An 11,642-nucleotide genomic window follows, 5' to 3' on the forward strand; every position below is an offset into this window, starting at 1 on the left:
AGATAGATAGATAGATAGATAGATAGATAGATAGATAGATAGATAGATAGATAGATAGATAGATAGATAGATGTTTAGGGCCTTCACAGTCTTTAATAGATGCACAGACAAGGGTGAGAAACAGACAACTTCATCACGGGCCGCCCTAAAAGCTAATGAATAAGTCTGGTCTGAAAGTGATAAATGCAAAAGGAGTTTGTGTTGTTTGGCTCATTGCTTTCCTTTCTGTTAGTTCTGATTTCTCATTTACCTTTTTCTCAAGTAATTTACACATGCCTGTCTTGATAAATTGCTGAATATGAAGCCATTTCAAACAAAGACATTATGGTCGTGAAAATTATACTGAACAAAAGTAGTGTACACTATCGTAAACTGTATTTCCATCCAACCGTATATTAATATATTTTTACTCATAAGGCAGATCAGATGTTTTATTACAAATAATATACTTATGAATATCTTGGAATCTGCTGATAACAGCAGATGTTTCAAGACAATAGTGTATAAGCTAACAAATGCCAACTGGGTACACAAGACATGCTTTACTTTTGAAAACAAATGAAAAATTATTCTGTAGTCTACGTGTATACCTTAAAGGGGACATATCATGCTAAATCCACTTTTTTAGCCCTTAAATGCATTTTGTTGTATATTTGGAGTGTTTAAAAGTACAGAAAAGTTGAAATTATTCTCTTCAGGTGCTTCGTTGATATCTTTATATTCTGTTTTGGCCTTATTTTTCAACCTGTTCAGATTTTTCTGTTATCTATGACGTTTTGTGAACTAATACGTCACAGTATTTGCAGCGGAACTGCCAAAGAAGGACATTGACTTCCAGCCCAACACTTCGAGCAATCCGCCATTTTTATTTCTCGCTGCAATTTTGTAGTCCAAGCTAAAAGATGCAGAAGTTACGAGAGGGTAAGTTAAAATGTTCGGTTGTTAGATGTAGTAACCCACACGCTTCATTACACCGTCTAATGTAGATGAACTGCTGCACTTGTGACAGGGCGCATGTTTAACTGAAAGAACGAGCAGAGAGAGAGAGACCCGGTCGCGCGCACGCACTCTCTCTCTCTTCAGAGCCAGGCGAAAGTGTAAACAAGACACCGTCTCCAAACTAGACGCTGTCTTGCTCTCTGTCCCTCGCACATATTAATCAAAATAAATCGACACGGTGGTAAAAGGTCGGAAGACCAAAGTTTCATGTGTAAATACAGTAACACACCATTGCGATACATCCATATGAAGACGTTGTTCTGCAGGTTCGTCGTCTTCATTTTCATCTCGCTCCGGCTCCGACTCTTGCTCGAACATGTAAGGCTGGCTGGACAAGTCTTCCGTTGTTGACATTTTGTTAATAACGTGTGAATAAAAAGTTTCTGTGCCGCTATAATCGTATCTCTGCTATCAAACTACAAAAATGGCCGAACGGGGTGGAGTTGAACCGAGTGTCACCTCTGCATCCTGGAGAGGGGGCGGGGTATGAAGTGTCTCAATTGTATTTAAAGAGACCGCACCAAAACGAGTTGCTCTCAGACGCACATCAGAAAAGGGGTAGAAAAGGGGCCTGTGGAGCTATAATAATGAGAAATTCAGACCCAAGCATTGCAGTTCTGCTTTATATAGACTACAAATGTATGATTTATATGTTAAAAGGAACGATTTAAAAGCATGATATGTCTCCTTTAAAAGATATTGTGTGCTATACATCTTGGACATAATTTACTAACTAATTACAGAGTTTTAATGAAACTAAACAGGTCCATTTGTCCACACGGACTAACACACGGAGTAATGCAATGCACACTTCAAGTCTTGTTAAACGTTTTCCAGTAAAATACATAAAGGTAACACTTTATTTTACACTGTCCTTGTTACATATAACAAATAACAGTAAATGATGCATAATCACATGCAACTAACTCTCAACCAAATCCTAATCCTACCCTAACCCTATAGTAAGTACATGTAGTTACTTATTATTACTCAGTACTTCAATATATAATTACACTGTAACAATGACACATTAAAATAAAGTGTAACCAAAAATAATAACAAAACTGATAAGACATTTGTATCCCAGATTACAGTGTTAAATCTTATTACTCACAGCTTACTAATGTCCAGAGTTGTGTTTTATCAAAACCGGTTTGTTTCCAGTGTATTTTCTGTTATAATGTACTGGCCTCTACCCAGCGTGCCAAACTGTCTGAATGTTTAGTATTAGAAGTTGTGAGAACTGCAAGCGGTCTGTTTTATATTTTCCTTTCGACTGAGAGAACAGCTAGAAATTGCTTCTTTAGTTTCTTTTTTTCTTTTTTTTTACACTTGAATAGTATATGTGCCTTAAGTCTTAAGCCTTGTATGTGGAGCTTCAGAAAATGTAAGAGTTGTCCTTGCTGTCAGCATTAAAATGTTGCTGTAATGCTGTCAGTGCAGCAATGCATGTGTCAGAGTTTAACATGTTAAAAGCAGAACTTTAACAAGGACAAACACAGTTCTGGTTAATGCGGTGGAATGTGTTCAAGAGAAAATCTCGGGTGACTAGTCAAATGAAGCTGGTGCATTGCCACTATAGATGCAAATGATTTTAGTAGTTTATATTTTGCACTTTGGGGTTTGGGTTAGAATTAGGATGTAAATGCCCTCCTTTTTATGAGATTTTATGACAATCAAGTTACAAGTACCAATGGAGGTATAATCAAATAAGTACAATGGAATGGAAGCACAATCAAGTAACTTTCAAGTAAAAATTCTCAAAATCTACATTTATGCACACAAATTAAACAATATTAAGCATATAAACGCTTGAATCTGACTATTTTCTTATTCGGAATTATAAATACCTCGTGCATATTGTGATGGTCTGGTACTTTAAGACCCCTGAAAGCGAATATATGCTGTGCTATTCTCCTCTGCTCTCATGTCATGTGAATCATTTATAACGCACTATAGGTTACGAAATGTGCAATGCCTTGGTGCATATGTCTACATTCGTTTAACGTCATACAAAAGTACAAATGTCTTATGTTTTACAAACTGGTCTGTGGACTGAATAACAGCTCTTCTGACATAAATGTCAGCTTCTTTTTAGAGATGTAATCCAGGTAAAAACTACAATTATACCTGTGGTAGCTTCATTATAGCGGTGGCTTTCTCCGTTTCTGAACGTGGCGGTTCTGAAGTTTTGGATTGGAATCGGATTGCAACGTTTAGGGTTCATCATATATACAAAATGTTCAGAATCTGAAAACGGATTGGATTTATTGACCTAATGGCTCAAGCTAATGATGCCATGGCCCAGCTGAATGGCCCATATATTACAGATTGATTTACTTGATACAGATTGCGGTCCTCTGCTTGCTTTGTTGCTTTGTGACTATTGTGTCTGTCTATAAGTCCCACTGATTGAGTCTGGCCCTTGATCTATGCTGGGATGAAACAAAAGAACTGCCTTCCAGACTCAAAAAAAGCAAAAGCAAGGGTAATTGAAAACCCTGTTATAGTGCACTGGATGGAATGAATGTGAGCACCACGACTGGTCTGCAGATTGGTCAATCTACACACTTTACGATGCGCTAAGGGTCTTCTAGTCCTTTCCTCATGAACAGTTATTCCATATGATGTGGTTTACAAGCTCATGACATGTGAAAAGCAAAACGATTCTCAGGAAATACAGCGCATGAGATGTGTACGGCACCAGCCCCTATCACTCATGTTTTCAATCTGCACGAACACTGACCTCACGATATGTCATCCAAGTCGTATTTCAGACAACTTCGTTACTAGAGAGATAGATGTTCAATGCGCAGCTGCACTTGCCATTACTGTGAGGTGGTTTACCAGCTACATCACCGTGTCGTGGTGTGGAGAAACTGCGGTACATCATAAAATAAAGGTGGAGGGGGGAACTACCTCTCTCCACATATGTTTACACTCCCACTCATTACTGAAATTACACATCATTTATCAGCATGGAGAGCCTAAAAGAGCATGGGCAGAGCTGCTAAAAGAGAGAAAGAGCAAGAGAGAGATGCTGTCTGGATAGAGTACAAGAGCAGCTCTCCAACATCTAATTAGCAGAATCTGTGTTTTCTCTGCATTTGTACAGAGGGAGGCCTCCACATCTCCACCCAGAGTTGGAAATCATCAGCTTAGGCCAGAGGTTCAAAACGGATACAGATGTTCAGGCCTGGCGCGCATCATGATAAACACTACTCAAAAAAGGCCTATTTAATTCTAAAAAAATTATAAAATAAATTAAAGACAACCAACGCTGGATTGGTAGAACAAGTTTACTTTTTGTGAAGTAAACTGGAAACATCATTGTAAAAAGATTTTTAAATTACACATTTGGCAGACGCTTTTATCCAAAGCGATATTCACATTAACATTCTTATCAGTTCTTGCTTTCCCTGGGAATCAAACCCATGACCTTGACGTTGCAAGCGCCAACGCTCTACTGTTTGAGCTACAGGACAAATGTTGTACATCATCTAAAAATGTTAACATTTAAATGATCTTTTTTAATAGGCTATCTATGATTGTATTAGGATACATCAACAAAAGCCATTTAGGGGTCAAATCTGGTAGAAATATAGCTTGTAACAACTGGACAGTTTAATCTTTCATAATCGTAACAATAAAGGCAATTGATTGCGTTTTAAAATGGATATCTGCTTATGATGAGACAACCCCTCCTCTTTTATAATAGCATTAGTATGTTTACAGTATTATGATGTTAGAGCAAAACCTCAAAGCCACTGGAGAAAAATCCTTATATCAGAAAAAAAAGATTTAGATAGCATAATTTCTGCCATTATGTCATGAATATATATTTCTCTCTCTCTCTCTCTCTCTCTCTCTCTCTCTCTCTCTACAAGAATAAGCCTGCATCTTTCTATATATTGCTTTTACTATCTATTATAGGCATGTTTATTATAGCCCATATGTACATTTGTCAATAGAATACAGGATATCAAAAGAGGCACATGTAGTGAATCACACTAATACAAATCTCTAAATAAAAGGGAAAATTATAAATGCCACCCCTGCAAACCTATCCCTCCATCCTGACCATTTCAGCAAAACGGGGGATTAAACTAGTTTAGCGCATGTAGACCATAATTAGTTATCGTCTATTTATTATTTTGATATGGTAACGTCTACAGTTTCTACAGACACGATGGTTTTATAGTCTAGCCTATCTCACAGCAGGAGATTGGGGTTGATATGCATGCCCCTCCGATTATCAGTCCACTGAAACTAGTATTAACATAATCACCATACTTCAAAAACTGTCTGTCTTTGACATGAACATATTGTCCTTTGCGAAGTGAACAGAAGATCATGTGATTCGAGACGGAGAGATGGACCTGCCCATGACTCAGTGCTGCAGCTCCTCCAGTTTCTCTCATCCAGACTAACGTTACACAAACTGACAGCTCATCACATAACCAACAAACATTGGCAACACTTTACATCATGTGGAACACGTTTTACACTTTCACATAATTAACTATAAGAGCAATCCGAATAAGTATAATGTACAATCAATCAGAATAACACTCACGCAATCACACGCACTTCATTTGTGTTACGTGGTAATAAGCAGCTTCAAGTCAAAATGCTGGGTTATTTTAACCCATGTTTGGGTCATATATGGACAAACCCAACCTTTGGTTTAAATTTAAATTTTTAAATTACGTACATTTTTAAACCCAACGGTTGGGTTTGTCCATATTATACGCATCATATAGGTCACAATTCAACGTCTCCGAGCAGATTTTAACCTTTTTTTTTTTTTTTTTTTTTTTACATAAATATATCAAAATCTTAAAGTTAAAGATCTGACAAGTGCCACCAAGTGCTGATATCTGATCACGAGACGAGCTTATACAAAACCAAACTGACAAGCCATAAGACAGCAGGTCTCAAACTATAGATATTAATATCTGTTAATCATATATTAATCGAACGTCATCTCTAAATAAAAAAGATAAATTAGGTTCCAATGAATGTCACCTGACAACTGACAGGTCGCACAACAACTGGGCTTCCCAAATAAAATTAAAAACATTACAACACATTTGAACGGTAACAGAAATGCTTTTAAAAAGCTCAACTTACTCTTCAGTGCCTCATTGGTTAGTGTCGTTTTTCTATTTTCTCTTGTCGTTGGCATCAGCCGAGACTATTTTCTCCTCAGAAGTGAAACAGGATAAAATCCTCCTCAGTTCAGCAGCCCCTGACTCAAATCCCGATTTTTCTTCTTCACAGACACCTTGCGCGTGCACAGAGAAGAACATTCAAGTATAATATATCCTCCAAGAACGTGTTCTGCCTGTAAAAAGGTCCTTTTTCATAGAATAATAAGAGTAATTTCGGGACCGGCTTTCATAGTGGAGCTCTCTTCTCCTCGCGCACTGTGCGGACACGTTTCGCGCTCCCTTCGCGAGCTCTAGATTTGCGCTCAGTCTGTCGCGCGTTCACACACTAACACACACACACACACACACACAAACACACACACGCACGCGCGCGCGCACTGATGCGCTTCATTCTCCACACCGGACACCGTAAGCGTCCTGTACAGTATACGTGTGTGTGTGGGCGTTTTTCATGTTTTACATCGTTTTCTAGGGCATCCCAAGAAACTGTGTCATCATTGCCACCTGATAAAAAAAAGAGCGATGTCAAGAGAAACTGCTTTGTGCGCGGTGTTTGTTGGCATGTCCTCATTTTCAGAAAAAAATATGGACCCCTCACAAATTTCTCAGTGTTTGCTAAGGTATTGTGTTTTTGGTCTCTGGATTGCTTTCTGGCATATAACGCTTGATGGCTTATGTTGGAACGGTTTTCACTGGGGGAGAAGAAAAATATGGAAAAGCAATATAGACACGCTATAATTCAGGGATTGACAAACTTTTTTTGTTCAACAGCCATTGTGGCTAGTGGTTTTCCAAAGTTAGCCACTCAGCATTTTCACTTGCCACAAATTTGTTTTGGGGAAATTATGTTTTATTAGGGGTGTGACGATACACTTAATTAGCTCAGAGACAATACATGATCTTTGGTTCATGAGAACGAGATGATATTATAATTGTTAAGAAATCTTCAATGACGAAATGTATGAATGGAAAAAAATTGTATTTTATTCAGCTGAAAGTCAGAAAATGCAAAACAATGAAGGTACATTTTAAAATAACTAATTTAGGGCTGTCACTAATGATTATGTTGGTAATGAGTAATCAGTTGATTATTTTGATGATTAATCAATCAGATATTTTTTTTAGTAATAAATATAGACCTAAGTGAACAATATAAAATACACTTAAAAATAGCCTACTTAAAATCATTGCAATACACTTAAAATACCTAAATAATAACAATGAGGCATCAGAAGCAACAATAATTATTTCAAATAAATTAAGTATCAAAAGCAAGTAATCATTTGCTTTTATTGAACAATACTGTTAAAATACATAATGTAAACACAATCAACTTATGTACATTACGTATTATAACAAATGCCCGCAGAGGGCGACAACAGCCTGGTGACTGTTGTTGTTACGCTTTACAACATCATCAAATGTCCACTTAATCTTTAATATTTGGCCAATTCTTTATGATAGAAATGCTACAGCCATTGCAATTTCAAAATAAAAGTTTAAACTTTTATTTTGAAATCGCGATGAACAACAATTTGCATATTTAGAAACATATTGATGTATTGTCCTCTGTTGGTATAGGTTTTTAAATGATGTATGCTAAATATGGTAAAATGGCACATGTGTACCCATATGAACATTATTATATGCAATCCAAATATGGAGTTTGTTTACTGAGCTGCTGAGACGCACTCCACACGTTATTGATAACAGTGCAACACTTCGCTATGAAACCACAGCCCGTCAGACTTTATATGCGTTCTCAAATGCACGTTATTAGAAACCCAAACAAACAGTACATGCAGACACTGAGTTCGTGTGGAGCAGCATTTACTGTGAACTTGCTCTGAGATGTAAGAAACACATAACCTGAACGCATGTAAGTAAAGCATCACACTTTACTCTGAAACCCGCAGCGCATATGTTTACTTAGCTGAATATAAAATTCAAAAGTGGCTAGTTGGAGTGACTGTATTGCTGAAATCCACCCACATCTGGTGGGTGTTAACATCAAGCCCTACATGTCGCCTGTAGCCTATTGATTTCAGTGCTTTCTCAACCAACAAAAATAGTTCAGATTGAAGGCAAAGCAGAATTACCAGTTCCTGAACGAATCAGTGTTTTTGAACGAATTGGTTGAATGAATTAGTCAATGATTCACTTACAAAGAGAGTCACTTGTCGCCACTTACTGGCTTAACAATGTAACTTGTCACTTTAAAATTCCCACCATTAATACACAGACTAAAATCTGTCTGGAACAAATACAGATAAGAGGAGAGATACTAACAGTTAAAAGTCCCAGTGCTCACATTTGAGGGCCTGTCATATAATCAAATATGAATATATAGTACATAGAAATGTGTGAATCGAAGTGTCAAGGTGCACTCTAAAAAATGATGGTTCCATACGTCTCCAAGATGCTTGAAGAAACCTTCCTGCAAAGCTACTGCAAAGTTAAAATGCTGTAAAGTGAGAATGCTTTCAAAAATAAAATCACAAATTGAATTTATTTATGATTTAACTTCTATTAACTAATTCAAATCAATATATGGTGTAACGACCCTTTGCGTTTAAAACAGCTTTTGTCGAGGTACACTTGCGCATAGTTTTTCAGGGAGCTTTGCAGGAAGGTTTCTTCAAGCGTCTCGGAGACGTTCCCGCAGTTCTTCTGGATTTAGTCTGTCTCAGTTTCTTCTGTTTCTTCATGTAATCACAGACGGACTCGATGATGGTGAGATCAGATCATACCGGCTGTTGTCAGACTGCTTGTGCATACACAAATCTCACTGGATTATTACAATTAATGGCAAAAAGAATGTATGGAAATGTAAACTGATATTACCTACTGACACACTACAGCAAAAGATATAAATAACTTAATAACATATTACTTTAGGCCTAAACATACCCAGTCACAAAAACATTAACGCTATCCCATGATTTGATATCACTTTTTCCTTTGAACATGGTAAAGGGTTCATACTGTCCATTTTTGCTAATTTTGGCCATCATGAACATAATCATTTTTACATAATCAAATGGAAGAAACACAATGTAACTCTAAACTAAACTGTGTAATTCAGAAGATGCTGTCACATATCATAACCTCATCATTCATATGCAGAGAGAATACACATTGTGAAGATATTTCACTGGAACTTGGCCTTCATTACATCTGTATCGTGTTCAATGGCAATTGTTATGTATTAATGTATCCAGCTAACAACTGTTGTTAGAGCACTTTCATTTTTGCTATATCTGCCATGTCAATAAAAAATTAAAGTACCTAATTGACACAACATACTGTTTTTTTTTTTTTTTTTTAATATAAAACCCAAATGGGCAACAATATACAGACCCTTTCCAAAAAATTTAAATATCATGGAAAAGTTTATGATTTCATGTAATATTCTAATTTTTTGAAATCCTGTTTTCGTGGGTTTTATGAGCTGGAAGCCCAAATTATACACAAATAAACAACTAAATACTTGAAATCGTTTAAGTTGTGGGCCCTGAATCTATAATCTATGGAAGTTTAACTTTTTGAATGGAATTATGGAAATAAATAAACTTTTCCATGATATTCACATTTTTTGAAAAGGGTCTGTATAATAATACCAGGCAGATAGAGCACAAAAAAAATATTCATAAATAATATATAAAAATAGTAATAATAGTTATATTAATAAAATAAAGATAATAATATACTAATATTAATGAAAATAAATATTGTTGGACAGGTTATTTATAACACCATTAAGGTCCTATATAGCACTTACAAAGCATGGTTCTTTACAGACCCTATAAAAAGGGTTCTGCTATTGTTACAAGCTGAAGAACCCTAATTAATACTGTTTAGTAGCCTGGGTTTCCCCATGCTGCCTTGCGTGCAGTGCAATTTTATTAATGCTGCTAGGCAGCCTGGACACCATGGACCAGATTTTCCCCTCAAAAAGGGAACCAATCACAGAACGGGGAGGGAGCAGCAAGACGATGACGACGTCTATGCGACACACCGAAGCAGTTTGTTTATATCTATGGATCCAACATGGCAGCAGACGCGAAGTTACCTTTCGATGCAGCCTTAGATAGTGTTCTAAGTAGTTTAGAACTCAAGTTTATTTCGTCTTCTTCCTCGTCGAATTTCTGTCGCTCTACATACGTCATCTGGTATAATTGAAACGATTGGCTATGAGCTACGTACAGGCGCATTTGATAGACATTCGTAGCGCCCAATAAACGGCTCTGGGCATTCGTAAACCACGCCTCAAATACGAGAAAATGAACATGTGGTTCCCAGACCACGTATATAGCTAAGGATAACTAATAATGTATGTAATGTTTCTAATGTTGTTTGTAAAAATGATCACATAAGTTCCTAGTTGATACGTCAACATATATGCACACACAAAAAAAGACAATCAATCTTATAATTATGTACAGTATATACAATAGATATTCCATCACCCGAGTTATTTAGTATTCAGTATTTTAGCACTTGTGCTACAACAATACTTATTACTGGCGTAATATTACGAACTCATGCCATTTCTTGATCTTATGCAGGGTGCCAGAAGACACTGTATTGATTTCTATAACAAGCCTTGCATAGAACTCAAACCAGATTACGTTATTCAATCGCTCATTAAAATGTACAGACCCACCCATAATCCTATTTAGAATATGTTTATTAAAGACAAATGGCTTAAGTTAATTTACAAACACATAGCTTATTTTACCCATACAGATTTATGTGCATTCACATCACCTTAAATAGGATTTTCTCATATTCTCTTTTCGCATGTACAATGTGATCGGGTTCAATCCGGTTTACCGTGCACACACCTGATCTCCGCTTTCAGCAGTCGAGGAAACATTTCTTTTCTGCACTGCCTCTTAAATTAACAGCCTCTCAAGCATTTCAAAATAAGCAGAAATTTACAACCTCTCAAGCATTTCAGATTGGTACAAAGGATAATATTTCTGGCAGTGAGCTGTGATATTACAGATTGATTTTTAATAGTTCATTCAATAAAAATGATTTCCTTTCTTTGGTTTCAAGACAAAAACAACCAAAAATACAGAGGGAGGGCCGATGGCTTAGGCCCTATAGGACATAAATCTTTTATCCATGGCTTCCGCATGGGAAAGAGATAAGGCGCAGGAAAACGAAACACTGAATGGCTCATCTGAATCTCCCAGCAGCTCCGTTCCCCTGAGTGGGCTGATGCACAGACAAATAGGCCAGCTTTGAATATAATGAAATAAACATTCTCGACGCTCTGCTCCAAAATAAGCGAATATCTAAATATGTAAATGCCACAATAATATAAAAAACAGAAAGCAAACTCAGTCAAGTAAATGGCAGTAACATTGTTCAGATAATGGGACATGAGAAGAATGCAATTACTGTGGATGTTTTTGGGAAAACATTACTTTTATCAAGATACTATAGGAAATCTCACTT

General features: G+C 36.7%; 1 protein-coding gene across 12 annotated transcripts in view; it reads right to left on the minus strand.

Annotated features, from left to right (window-relative positions):
- Positions 1 to 6,601, minus strand: part of ptprfa (protein tyrosine phosphatase receptor type Fa) — a 231,949-nt gene extending 225,348 nt beyond the window's left edge. For 5 of the 12 annotated variants that reach the window (XM_079882944.1, XM_079882943.1, XM_079882942.1 and 2 more), the window contains exon 1: positions 6,133 to 6,601. The gene's annotated coding sequence lies outside the window, so the exon portion shown is untranslated. The remainder of the gene's footprint in view (positions 1 to 6,132) is intronic. The other 7 variants (XM_079882949.1, XM_079882948.1, XM_079882947.1 and 4 more) reach the window with 3 other exon arrangements.
- Between the last annotated feature and the right edge of the window lie 5,041 nt (positions 6,602 to 11,642).

Source organism: Squalius cephalus, assembly GCF_949319135.1.
Source record: "Squalius cephalus genome assembly, chromosome: 10".
NCBI classification, from domain to species: Eukaryota; Metazoa; Chordata; class Actinopteri; order Cypriniformes; family Leuciscidae; genus Squalius; species Squalius cephalus.